The sequence below is a fragment of the Salvia miltiorrhiza genome, chromosome 3 (assembly GCF_028751815.1).
Source record: "Salvia miltiorrhiza cultivar Shanhuang (shh) chromosome 3, IMPLAD_Smil_shh, whole genome shotgun sequence".
In the NCBI taxonomy this organism is placed as follows: domain Eukaryota; kingdom Viridiplantae; phylum Streptophyta; class Magnoliopsida; order Lamiales; family Lamiaceae; genus Salvia; species Salvia miltiorrhiza.
This window is the reverse complement of record NC_080389.1, coordinates 39,811,475-39,826,829: the sequence shown is the minus strand read 5'-3', so window position 1 is coordinate 39,826,829 and position 15,355 is coordinate 39,811,475.

Below are 15,355 nucleotides of genomic sequence, written 5' to 3'. Positions count from 1 at the left end.
GTTGTCTGCTTTTGAGTTTAGAAAAGATTGCTTATGATTACTAAACATTTTGGTAAATTATTGTTTAAGCAGGTTAGTGATTAGTCTTGAAACCAATTTTTCTTTTTCATTTTCTTGCTCTTTTTTCAGTCACACCTTTCCTTGGCTTAACTATACACTAGTTTAGGTCGGGCTGTGACAACTTTGGTCTAAGTGCCAGCTCTCTGGCTTGGTACGAAATGTAATATGAGCAATATATAAAAGCTGAAATAAAACAAGAAAATATCAATAATAAAGAAAAACCTGGTATGGGCATAGTCTAATTAGGTATTGGGGTATATTATCAGTCATTGGTACAAGGGTTTTTTTATTGTGCCTTCATGTCATTGGTTGTCATATGCACAAGCTCACTCAACCCTCATCCACGCCCTTTGTATTGATTGGAAGTGTACTCCCTTCCCCCCTCTGTCCTGGTAGATTTCCCACATCAAAGTGTAGTTGTGCGGGTATGCCTAAACTGAACGAGACTAAAATTGAACTCAAGAAATCAACAGTGGAATGCGAGAAAGCCACATACGAAGCCAAGAGATTCAGCTACAAAATGGAGCAGTTGGTCAAGAACTGCATGAAGGAGTCTCCACTGATGGACAACTTTTCTTCAACAGCTTTGGTGGAAAGTATAAGAGGAAAATTGACTGCTGCTGAAAAAGAAAAAAGAATCATGATCCAGGACATAACTGAAGGTTCTGACGACGACACGCCGAACAAATCCAATGATTATGACAAAGAAGAAGTTTAGAAGAGAAACATGATGGTACACAAGAATGTTCTTGTAGGAATATTAAACTTAATCAATACTCGATTTGTCCGAGGATCGTCTCTTGGATTATCTTAATTCACCATATATCAATTAAACCTAGCATGCTTCTATTAATTTAAATACTGCACCGAGGAGTTCAGAAATACCTAAAGAATTCCTAAAAATTCATCAATTCGTCGCTGAACAGGTCAGCTAACTTCAATCCTTCGTTTAAAGCCTCGAACGTCCTCTAATCGTATTTTACCCAGAAATACGACTTCTTCGAGTTCAAGAGAGCTTTCTGTGGCCGCCTGTTTCACCTCAATCGAAGTTCTGTAGAGGAAGTTATGGTCGTTCTTCGAAGACTGCTAGAACTTAATTTCCTACAAAAATTTGACTCCAGCTCTGATCTTCTGGACTGTATCCCGCTTAATCCCCGACGTCGGATGAACGACGATCTTTGAGGATTTCCCAGAGAAAATACCCACTCAATAGGTGCCGCTCATCTGTAACAGAAAACCTAATTTTGTAATCTGAAATTACGTATTACGTCTGGTCTATTCTGTTTTGAGAGCTGAGATGTATTTATATTTATAAATACAAGATATGGGCCAGACTTATGAGTTAGGTTATTTTTCTCCTACTGGGCTCATGAGTCTTTGGGCCAGCCCAGGGATCAAATACAAGGAATAAAGATGGGCCTCAAATGAATTAATTCTTATGATCAGCCCATATCATAATTAATTCATAAATATTAATTCATTCCACTAGAGAATCAATATTGACTTACCCCTTTATTGCTGATGATGAGTCGAGGCTTGTGTTTAGACTTATCGAACCCCCGTATCTAAGATATCCAACATCCATTAATTAGTTAAAGCTTCTGACAGCTTATATTAATTAATTTCTTATTAATTCTTAAGTAGTACCACTCAAGTTTATTATTGCACCTGAACTTAATCAATCTGTTGGGTTTAGTGCAATAAACCTTTTGAGCTCCTTAAGGGGATGTTTCATCATATACCAGATACGGTCACCTAATACAGATTACCAAATGTCATATATATATAAATTGTTATCACCCAAGATATAGAGTACTCAAGTTAATATGCAACTCTCACCCATAATAAGTTAAAGTGATACACAAATTTATATATACACCTGAAATCTTATTAGGATTTAGGTTTCATTAAGTCACCGATATCTTAATTCTTCACTTAGGCTAGACAGAAGAATACATCTCACTGTGATCGTATCAATACGTTTACACGCACCAGTATAGACAAGTAGCCAAGACAAACTACTTCCATCTATACTGCAGCCTAAACCAACAACTCGTCCTAGAGTTATCTCGACTGTGATCAATTTTATATCTCATAAGGTTATTCTAATTATATGGTCTTCTGTGATCTACAACACACCATATAATCTACTTATATAAAGATAATTTGACATACATATGTAATTATGAACAATTCAGATAGGAGATTAGATAGTGAACACATGAATCATTGTATACAAGCATAAAAGTTCTTGCTTTCAGTATACAAATCCAACAGTTCCTCCTCCCCAAAACTACAGAAGACTAAAGGGGGTGTTCAACCAACCTAACCACCGAGAGAGACTGAAGAGCAAAATTCAGTCAAGGAACGACGAATGAACTTCTGGACTGAAACAACCTCAGTTCAATTGAGCAAAGAACTAGAATCTTCCTCATCAGTCCAGAGGGAAGAACAAGAATCATCAACAATTGAAACCAATTAAGTTCATAAGAGAGCAACAACCATAGAGACAACACAACGATCAGTCCAGACGAACCAAAGATCAATCAAGACATCATATGTCTGGACCCTATTAGTCTCAATTCAGACAAGATCAGTTTGAAGCTCCTCAATTCCAGTCAAGACATCATCAGTCAAGAGCTACTTCAGTATCTCAGAGAAGAAACAATACTGATTAGAGAAGACCTCCAGTCTATACAAGACCTAACTACAAGAAGAATGAGTTCCAAAGAAGAAAATTGATCAACCAAGAAGAGCCCATGTGCCTACTAAAGAAGCCTCAACTTCAGTCAGACAACTAGTCAACAACAAATGAGCAGTGGCGCGTCGAGTGCTAAAACAGATCTGGGTTCCTAAGGACTAACTTACGCTCAAGGACCCAAACATTGATTGGGTACCTAAAATACTTCTTCCTTACAGGGCAAAACCAGGAAACACAAGAAGAAGGAAGAAATGAAAGCTCCGAGAAACACCTGGTACTTGGACAGTGGCTGCTCGAAGCACATGATGGGCTACAAGGAATATCTAACTTAATATGTCGAGAAAACTGGATCAAAAGTTGCATTCGGAGACAACTCTATAGGAGAAACTAAAGGCTATGGTGTGCTCACTATGGGTAACACCAGTATCAGTAATGTTAGCTATGTTTCTGGACTAAAATATAATTTGTTGTCTGTGAGTCAATTTTGTGACAGCGGATTCTCAGTGAAGATAAAAAATGATGAATTCAATGTGAAGAACAACAAGAAAAAGGTGGTGCTGAGAGGAATCAGGCAAGGAAATCTCTACGTCGTATCATGGGAAGATAGTCCACCTGAAACATACCTTATCAGCAAGAGCAATTCAGAACTCAATTGGCTATGGCACCGACGACTCAACCACCTCAACTTCAAAACAACCAACAAGCTTGCCACGCATCAACTAGTAGAAGGATTACCTTCTATTGTCTTCTAGAAGAGGCAAGAATGTGGAGCATGCCAACGAGGAAAGCAGACCAGAGCTTCATTCAAGTCAAAAACAGGACACTCCTCAAAGCGAATACTCCAACTGCTTCACATTGATCTATTTGGTCCAGTGTCTCCCAAAAAGCAATAACCGTATAAAATACAGCATAGTGGTTATAGATGATTACTCACGATATACTTGGGTTATTTTTCTATATAGAAAAAGTGAAACACTAAAGGAATTCCTAAAGCTGATGAAGAGACTAAGCGTTGAAAAACAAATGGATATCATTAGCATTAGCATCAGATAAGACCGAGGGACTGAATTCCTCAATTCAGTGATTAGAAATTACTGCGAGAAACGAGGGATCAGTCACCAGACCTCTGCATCAAGAACTCCTCAGCAAAACGGAGTAGCTGAAAGAAGAAACGGATCTTTGAAGGAAGCAGCAAGGACGATGCTTGCTGAATCAAAACTTCCACTGAAGTTTTGGGCCGAAGCCATCAACAACACATGTTATACTCAAAATCGCTCATTCCTCACTCAAAGACACGGAAAAACTCCATACGAGCTATGGAAGAACAAGAAGCCAATTGTTTCTTATTTTCATGCTTTCGGTTCTAGGTGTTTCATTCATAACAACAATAAAAGAAAGTTAAACACTTTTGATAGCAAGGTTGATCCAGGAATTTTCCTTGGATACTCTAGAACTGAAGAATCCAGCAAAGCCTATCGAGTATTTAACTCTCAAACGATGGTTGTGTAAGGAACACCTCATGTTATTTTTGATGAGACACTTGATGATGTCAGGAAGCAGGAAACTGAAGAGAATGCTAAGAACTATGGAGGTTCTAGTACTGAAAAGAAAAGCACCGAACCAAATGAGGTGTTAGTGTGGGGACCAGGAAGAGATGAAGATACTGAAGAGAGGGACTTCAAACCGTATCATTGAGAAACGAAGAGGCTTCTTGGTGCCGGCCATGAGGATGGAAGACACTCACGTCACTGGATATAAGTGAGGGTAGAAACAAGCTTGACGTCGGAGAGACGTTGAGATCCAGTGGAAGGGTCCGGTGAAGACCAAGTGTGTGAGCGTCATTCTCCCACTCCATGACTTCATAGTCATTGAATTCTCCTTTGTTGGAACAGAATTTTTCTGCAACCGTTATGTATAATATTTATAGATAACGGATGCGTACTGTTATGTATGCACATCGTACCGTTATCTATGCTACTATACATAACGGTTTTTAACCGTTGTCTATGATACGTATCATAGACAACACCACTATACACAACGGTTTTTTTGCTCATAGATAACGAAAAAAAAATTGTTATCTATGAGCGTTTTTCTAGTAGTGATGGAACATTATTATGCTCTGCAGTACACATAATAAATGCGAGTGTTGCAAAAATAGAAATTAAATAGAACACAACTGGTGATAATTAATTGGACCTTGCTATTTGGATCAATTTGATTCGGATCAAATCCAAAAAATAATTAATGTTCAACATAAAAAGACATATTTACCCTTTATGTATTTTTCATTTTAATATTAATGAAATATGTATATATATTATTGGGAACATTATTTTCAATAAATACTTTTGTATTTTCAATGAGAAGTTTGACTAATTTATAATATATTTTGTAAACCAACATGAATGTATTTAATTACTCAATCATGCATTTGTTATCATGCTTTGATATTCTTTATGTATCTGACGTTTTTTATTTTTTTTTGTTAACATGTTTTACTTTTATTTTCCTGAAGTGTTTCTTTATTTTTATTTTTGTTATGTATGCTTTTCTTTTTTGTAAACACACCCTTTATTTAAATAAAAAATATTACAAAAACAAAAATATGAAACAAAACATAAAAACATAGATATCAAAGTAAGTATACTAAAGTTGTATTAATACGTATGTACTATTCCATGTCCAAAAAAAAATAAAAAAATGTCCCTATTAATAGTCTTCTCTAGTTTTTTTGATAGAATTATATTCCCCTAGTTAAAACTTAAAATCCGTACGCATTTGATTGATAATATGTAAAGTGATTTAAATATACACATAATTCATAAATTATATATATTGTATGAAATATAAATAATTTTTATATTTATTAACTAAAAATAAAGAGTCAAAATTTTATATTTTAAAAATAAATACATGTAAATGAAATTGTCACCTCTTGTCCAATTGCTACAATTGAAGTATATATTTTTCTTGCTCACAAATATATATGAATAACAACTTTAGCTTTATTGATCTCCAACATAATTTAAAAATATATTGTGTACTTTTCATTCTTTTTCGGTGGATATCTTAATGCATTAAAAAGTTATTGCTTAATATATACGAAAAATCGGCTTAACTACATTGATTGTATTAGTTTTGTAGCTTTTAGTATGGTAACTTGACGAAAATAAACTATACTTTATTATATATAATTAATTCATAATTTTTAATATTCATTAACTATAAACAAAGAGTTCAATATTTTATCAAGGGTAGAGGGTTTACAATTTCGTACATCGCCCTTGCATATATACATTTTTTTTAAAATTTTAAAAACACATGCACACATGAGTCAATCCACTGACTTTAAGATTGTTTGAGAAGCGTTTTATATTTAATAATAAATATTATTTTAAAGTATTTTTTATATTTAAATTATGAAAATAATATTATATGAATGTTAAAATTTTATGTTATACAAGAAACAGGTAGGAACAATTATTGCTCGTTATATCAAAATAAAAATGATCGCAGATGTTGTTAGAATAGGACGTGTGAATGTTTGAAATGATGTCTATTATTGAAACTTTAGATGCATTAAGCAATGTCTGCTGAAATAGAAAGTTTATTAAAAAAAGAACAAAGAGGTTCAAGCGAAAAAACAAGCTAAAGCACCCGCGAGAAGTCACGGAAAACTAAAAAACAACCAAGACTAAGAGAACATTAAATCATCCTCGTTAAAAGATTCTTCGTCATCCAGCATATCTCCCCATCTTTTAGAAACCACAGCCGACATAGCTCGAGCTGCGTCTGAAGAAGAAGAATGAACCACAAAATTTTGCATAAGCGCTCCTCCAGACTGAGCATTGTGCACTTTATTCAAGAACTCCACCGGCGACGGAGTGTCAAGAACAGCGCCCTTATTAATGACCCGCATGCTTGGATCATCTGCATTCCTGAGCCGACTTTTTATACTGTCAATCGGATTCAGTGGAGTTTGCGGACGTTCCATACCCTTTTTAGGTCTACCCGGTCGACGCTTAGGATTGTCAACGAGCATTTGCATCCCCTGACTAACCTGCTCCTCTAACCTGCTAATACGACTAGCCAACTCCTCCTGAGCAGAATGTGTGGGCTCAATGACCAACCGAGATGCCGAATCATCTGCCATGTCCATGGACGGAACCACAACAGACCGCATAATGACCTTCGACCCGGCTCCGTCCTCCCTCTGCGATCGTGCTGCCGGACTAACGGCCTCTCGATCGTCTGCAATGATCTCCTCAACCACGGGGCTGTTGGAAACCTCCATAACAGCCGAGTCCTCCTTGCTATCTTGAGCATCAATGGGCCGATCAAGTACAGAATCTGGTCCCAAAATCGAGTCATCTCTACGTGCTGCCATATTGTCTCCATTCTCTAACTCCCTACCCTCCAGCACCTCAAACCGATTGCTTTTTTCCATAGAATTCTTTCCAGCGGTAACATATTCACGTCTGGGCGAAGACTCCGTATCATTATCCAGCCCAGTAGAACTAGGCACCTCATTCGCGCGCTGTCGGTTCGCAACAGAACGGTTCCTAGTCTTCTTCCATTTTCGAGATCTATTGCGATGCTTCCTGCCCCGCAAACTATTATCCTGTTCTGTCTACTTAGTCGGAGAAGCAGGCTCTTTGCCCGAAGAAAGTTTGCAGTCATCAGTGGCATGGCCAATCGCAGAACAAAGACAACAGAAGTCTGGCAAATTCTCATAACCAAACTCAATTTCATAAATATCATCATCACATTTAACATCAAGAAACTGAGGGATATCCAAGGCCACATTCATCTCAACTAACACCCTAGCAAAATAACCAACCGAAGCCCTAGCAGACATGCCATCAACAAGAATAGGAGTTCCAACATGCCTAGCTATACCAGAGAGAACTTCAGGATGCCAAAATCATGCGGGAGATTAAAGATACGGACCCAAACCTGAGCAGTAGAAGAAACAATCTTGTTCGGATTGAAGTTGGGAGTCCATGCCTGAAGGAAAAGAATTCCCACACGAAGACGCCAAGCAGATTTCGCAAAAGCCAAAGCATAATCCTCAGGAGATGAGAACTTCAAAGTGAAATATCCCTTGTCCAGAGGGATAACCTGCCAAGGAGACGACGTTTTCCAGAGGATAGAGAGCTCAGTAAAAATATCCGCTGCAAATCTCGGCGAATCGCCTTTGCGAAGGAAAACCCTCCCATGAATAGCATGCTGAAAGGATTTGATTTGCCGTTGACGGAAAGCCGAGAAAATAGAAAGGCACGGCCTGTCGTCCATCATTGTGGGTTTCAGCACCGTAAACTCATGAGTCGGGACGTTTGCGGGACGTCCTGAAGATTGCCTAAGAGACTCGGCAAACGACTTCACGGGAGGAGTACCGGACGGAACATCTCCACCCCGGCTTAACTCCAAAAGCAATCGTTGCTGCTCCGGCTGTCCCGATCGAAAAACACCGGACTGATCAACGTCACTGCAGGAAGAGGATTGATCCCGCGAAAATGAGGTAATGACGGAATCCACGAACGACAACAGAGAACTGGCCGCTGATGAATGAAGTATCGCCCTGCTGCTGTCTTTGGGAACCCGCGACTCCAAAACCGGTGTCGAGGCATGAAGACTTGCAGCGACAGACACGGAATGAGGATGGAGCACCGGAACCCTAGTCCCCACCGAGGGCGCAGAAGCCACAGGGACCAAGGCCGAACTATCAGCGCACCAAAGTTGCGCTGCCAGGCCCACAGAAGAAACCCTAGTTGCCGCCATGATATCTGACTCGGGAACTTTCGGGAACAGGGAGCAATCACGGGACAAGTTGAAGCCAAAAGACAAAGCGCCGCCGGAAGAAGGATCCGCAAGAGACGGATGCGGTGGCTGGAGGGAAACCCTAGGTAGAATATGAACGTTGGTGTGTAAAGGTGGAAAATCGGAGGACGTGAAGGTCGTCATAACGCCGGTCGGAGAAGAGCAGCCGGCTGGCCAGAACTGCCCGCGGAAGAACCGCCTAGGCGGCGGCCGAGAGACTCCCTTGAGAGAGAGGGCTCATATTTTCACCAACATCAAGATTCAATGCATTAAGCAATGTCAATGTACACTAAAGGAGATGGATAGATGCATAACAATCATTAACATCACCATTTGTTAAATCTCTAACACATATACTTACTAAATATTTTATTTACATTTACTGAACATGTGTGATCATTTAATACAAAAATATGTTATTATTTCATTTAAAGTATATTCTAATAATATATATTACCAATATAAATTTTCATAATATTATAAACTTTGGTTGGACAATTTATTTACATTTATCCGTAAGACTAACAAATATAAAATATTAAAAAGATAAAAAATTAACTAATAATTTAATTTACGCAATATGAATTTTTTTCATAATATTATAAACTTAGGCAATATGTTACTATTTATGTAATTGGTTGAGCTTTCATATATATATATGATATGATTTATTTACAAATATATAGGGTGCGGTTATAGTGAGAACCATAATTATCGTGATAACATAAGAACCATTAAAATTAATGCATCTGCTATATAAATTAATGCATTCATTGTTAAATTTAATGCATCCGAAAAAAATAAATTTTTTGCTGCCTTCATGATTCGAACCCAGGATCTGCATTCATCCACCAAGATGATGCATCCACCGTAGATCTTGATGATCGAATGGCTTAAAATGGTTCTCCGTTCTAATTTTAATTAGTTGTTCTTATTTGAACCTCTCCCCAAATATATATATATATAGAGAATGGTTCAACAGAGAAGCTAAATATTGTGGAGAATAGAGAATTCACAAAATAAAAACGAACAGATCTATAGTTTTAATGAACAAATCAATGTACCGCATGAACAACAATTTGCCCCGGGTTCGAATCCTGCTGGTGGCGAGTTTTTCTATATTTTTATTAAATACGTCTGTTCATTACTTATGTTGATATGTTCGTAAAATATATAGATTTGTTCGTTCTCTCGAAAAAGATAATTCTCTGTTGAACTCAACCCTATATATATATATATATATATATATATATATATATATATATAGGGTGTGGTTCTAGAGAGAACTACATTATTTGTGAGAACGGGAGAACCATCAAATCTAATGCATCCACTGTAAAAATTAATGCATTTGCTGTTAAAATTAATGCACTAATTTTTTTTTAAAAAAAATGCTCCCTTCAGGATTCGAACCCAGGATCTGCATTCATCCAACAAGATGATGCATCCACCGTAGATCTTGATGATCGAATGGCTGAAAATGGTTCTCCGGTCTTCTTTTATTTATGGTTCTTTTTTGAACCTCTCCCTATATATATATATATATATATATATATATATATATATATATATATATATAGGGAAAAGGTGCAGACTGGCCCCCGAAGTAGTAGCCCCTATAGCGTATAACCCCTCTTACTCACTGTGTGTGCAACTAAACCCCTCAACTCCGAGAAAATGGTGCAAATTCCCCCCTCTGACCTAACGCCGTTAAGTGTCCGTTAACGTTTGGGTTTAATTGCACCCTTTACTTCAGGGGTGGATCTGCACCTTAATTAATTAATTATTTTTTTTTTTTTTTATAATTTCAGCAACCCACCTCCGGCATCAACTTAACCACCCCCGTACTCATCGATTCTGACTTGCACCTTGTCAGTTCGCACGCGCCCAATCTCTTGGTTGTCGACTGCCCACCGCTTACATGCAGCAACACCACCAGCTTCTTCACTGCCCCGCACAACATCTCCTCCAACACCTTAACCTTTTAGGCTTATCTTATGATATTAATTGTGTATATATTTAAATTTTATTTATTTATTTTTAAATAATTATTAAAACTCTAGATAATAATTATGATTTTATTTTTGGTTAATTTAATATTTGTAAATTTATTTTAAAAGAGAAAAAAGAATGGATCCGGGTCAGGACTCGAGACCCTGTGAATCTAATGGATCTGGACCTGAATCTCGTTTTTTTGGACCTAATGGATTTGGACCGGATCCTGACCTAAGTAAAAAATACGGATATGGATTTGGACCAAGCAAGAATCGATCCAGGTCCACATCTGGAGTTGGTGATGCTGTTGCATGTCGGCGGTAAGCAGTCGAGATTGAGCGCGTGCGAGCTGACAAAGTGTAAGTTGGAGTCGATGAGTACGGGAGGGTGGTTAAGTTGATGCCGGAGGTGGGATGCTGAAATTAAAAAAAAAAAAATTAAGGTGCAGATCCACCCCTGAAGTAGAGGGTGCAATTAAACTCAAACGTTAACGGACGCTTAACGGCGTTAGGTCAGAGGGGGGAATTTGCACCCTTTTCTCGGAGTTCAGGGGTTTAGTTGCACACACAGTGAGTAAGAGGGGTTATACGCTATAGGGGCTACTACTTCGGGGGCCAATCTGCACCTTTTCCCATATATATATGTATGTATGTATGTATGTATGTATGTATGTATGTATGTATAGGGCGGGCTAAAATAAGTACACTTCTTAAAATATAAAATAAGAATCGTTTTCAGCCCTTAGATCATCAAGATCTACGGTTGATTCAACATCATGTTGGATGAATTCATGGTCCTGAGTTCGAATCCCAAAAGTAGCAAAAATTTATTTTTCGTAATTCATACCTTTATACAGCGAATTGATATGTGTTCTACATAAAATTCATACATTATTTCTAGTTGTTATTTTTTATTTTAAAAGGTGCTCTCACGATAGCCCTCCTATATATATATATATATATATATATATGTGTGTGTGTGTGTATTTATATTTATATGTATATGTATATCACATACTTAATAAATTAGAATATTTTGTACAAGTAATTATTTTTAGTATGAAAAAAAAATTGTGTGAGATTGAGCCTATTGTAATCTCCAATGAAATCATGAATAAATTACGAAGAATTTGAGTTTACTAATTTTAATGTGTGTGAGATTGAGCCTATCGTAGATCTTGATGATCTAACGGGTGAAAATAGTTTATATTTTATATTCTAAAAAAAGAGTAAAAGTCACAAAGAACTTGTAAACATAAGAAAGAGTCACGATTCAGTAGAGGACTTTAGAACAAAATAACAATTGGTAAATCTAAAAAAGAAAGGCAAATTCAGCAGAAGTCCGCTGAAAGGAGATACTATGAACGCAAAATGGATGCAAGACTTAGGAAATAGCTGAGCACATTTTGAATCCATATTTGCAACTGAGCCAGCGTGATGAATGTTGATATTTACCCGATGATCACGATGAAACCATTGAGAGTCAAGCAACTATTAGATCATAGCGAATATCGCACACAAAACACATATAGGTCGAAAATTACAAACGATAGTGATGCTTCTCTAATATACAGGAAAACTGCAAGCACTCCTTATTTCACTAGCAAAGAAGTGCACAAAGTTTGAATAATAGACTTCTAAGATTGGCACAAAGTAGAAAACCACATAAATCACCCTTTCGTTCCACCACCTCTCGTGTTTGTTGGTCATAGACCTTACCGACACCAATAATAAGCAACAGATCATTTGGCTATTAATCTCATGTCTATGATCGAGTAAAAATAAAGCATATAGCTTTTATTGAAGTAAAAAACAGAGATAATTGGCAGCCAAGGATATTAAATCAAATCTTCAATCAAGAACAAGCAATTTGCATCTTAATATTTCAAATATTCAACAAAAACCCGTATGCTCACACACAAATGTTTTTCAAAGATAGTGCAACTGCAATAAGAGGATAACCACTCATTCATACGCAAGTTTCACCTTTCACTAATTAGTTCAAATTCAGCCAGGGATAGATAACTTAGCTTCTTCGTTCGATCGGTGATGAGATGTTCACCGAGTAAGAAATTTGGATAGGATTGGAGTTTGATTGGGAAGAAGGGAAGCCACAGCGATGGCCATGTCCAGGCGGCGATATCAGTTCATTTTTCGAAAACATGGGCGGGTGGGTTTTGATGGAGATTTTTCCAACGTGTTTCGCTGGAGAGAAAAACAAAGGTGCTGGAAAATGTGGGCCATTTTTTGGCGATTTTCAGAAAATGTGGCCATTTTTTGGAAAAATAGAACAACATCACAATGAAATCTGGAAATTTAGAAAATCGGGAAGAAAGTAAGATTGAAACTCACACCTTAGTTCGATTTCCCACAGACGACGCCTGTTGCTGAGTTCTGTTTAAATCTCAACAGCAGAAAATAAATAAAACGATAAAAGACACCAAGATTTACGTAGTTCGATCATGGAAATCTACATCCACAGGAGGCTATCGGGTTTTCACTATATTTGGAAGGTAACATTTTACATGGTGAAGGAAAAATAATGAAAAAAAAAACTCTCTTAACTCATAACCAAATGTCCTATTTATAAGTGTAAGATTAAACCTAAAACACTTGGGCCTATTTAACCATAAAATCCATTAATATTTTGGGTCCATTAATTTGCTTCATATCTTGGATACTCCTTTAACTTCGGCTTGCATGCTCAGATCTATCTTATCTTTTTCTTCAGACTCGACACGACTCTGAATTATAATACTCAGCTCTGCTGGACTTGCCTTTATAATTGCTTTAGACGTGCCTAACTTGACTTTTAAACCTGCAACAATATCAAAGTGATACAAATATAATAGCTTAATTATAGTCGTGTATTGCTTATATTTAGGCTTTTCCTTAGAAGAACGTGAATCCCTAATTCCATCCTTATCACATGTTAATCAAATTCACCTAGAAATAACTAAAGAAAAAAAAATGAAAATTTTCTTCTTCAACACAGCAAAATTCAGTGAAACCTGATGGAAAAAAATAGAACTAAATGAAATAATAAAAAAACAAAGGCACGAAACTTGCCTGCTTGTACAAAGCTTGAGCTAATATTTTCGAGATTATATCAAACAAAATGAAATATCATTAAAAATAGCAAATAAAGGAAGTTTGTTCTTTCTAATACATTGATAAATAGAATGGAACCCATCTAAGAAATAGAAATTAAAATTAAATACTAACAAATATTGGAGGGAATTAAGTGTCCGTCAAGAATATGAAAGATTTTGCACTAGTTATGATATGTTGAGGGGATAACAGCCCAAAATCAAAAGATGGGGAGGTAAATATATTAGGGATTAATTGGTTATATGATAGAGATTTATTTGCTACTTAATAATAATAATAATAATAATAATAATAATAATAATAATAATAATAATAATAATAATAATAATAATAATAATAATAATAATAATAATAATAAGGGTTAATTGCCTGTAAATCCATAACGTTTACACGGAATTGGTTTTTGCTCCTAATTTAAAAAATTCGCCTCTAAATACATAACCTTTCATTTTTGTTTCGTTTTGTCCGATGACCGGTTTTTTCTTACGCCGGCGCTGGAAATGACACGGTGGCAGTCGGAATTGATGCGGTGGCAGCCGAAAATTGACACCTAGGCACATTTAGAACATGTGGAATTTTTTTTAAAAAAAATAATAAAAAAAACATTCACATCATCATCTTCCCACTCTCAAATCCTAACTTCCCCTCCCTCACCTGCCGGTGCCGCCTGCCGCCACCACACGCCGGCGTCGGCCGCCCCCTTCCCCTCCACAGACCCATCGGCCCTCCCCCTCCCAGGAGCTCGTCAGCCCCTCCCGCATCCCCAGACCCGTCGGCCCTCCCCCTCCCCCAGATCCCGTCTGTTCATCCCTCATTTCCAGATCCCGGCACCCCCTCCCACACTCGTCGCCGCTGCCCCTGCCGCCACCATCGCCGCTGGCCTTGCGACCCTCTCACACAATCACACACGCACTCAATGACAGAGGTGAAATATGGTAGTAAGAGGCTACTGAAATTGCTACAGCCGAATTTGAAGCTTCAAAAACCGTGTCAATTTCGCCGCAGCGCACACCCTACCGCCGCCACCATCGCCGCCCCTGCAGCCAGCTGCATCTCTCCCCCTCTTCCCACCCCCTACAGTGCTCACAGTGACAATAGTGGCGAGAAGCCAACCACCGCCCCGATTCCGATCAATTCCATTCTCGCTCAATTACACACAAACCCACCACCGACTTCAACCTTATTATCTCCCTCTGAAACCCCCCTTCAATTCCAACAGATCCCTAAATCTCACTGCGGTGACATAGATCTGGAGGAAGGCAGCGAAGTTTCAGAGGAAGGGGGAGGGTCGACGCAGGTTCGATGAGGGGGAAACTGGTGGCGCCGAGGTGCAGATGAGGGAGGTGGCGGCGGCAGATGGTGGGGAAAGGAGAGGGGGCGGCGGGCGCCGGATGGGGAAAGGGGAGGAGGAAGAAGACGATTGGGGGGGGGGGGTTATTTCCACATGTCAATTATTTCTTTTTTTTTGTTTAATTTTATTCCACATGTCAAATATATACTTAAGTGTCAATTTCGGCTGCCATATCTTTGATTCCGGCTGCCATCGTGTCATTTTCGACGCCGGCATAAGAAAAAACTGGTCATCGGACAAAAACGAGACAAAAATGAAAGGTTATGTATTTAGTGGCGGATTTTTTAAATTAGAAACAAAAATCAATTCCGTGTA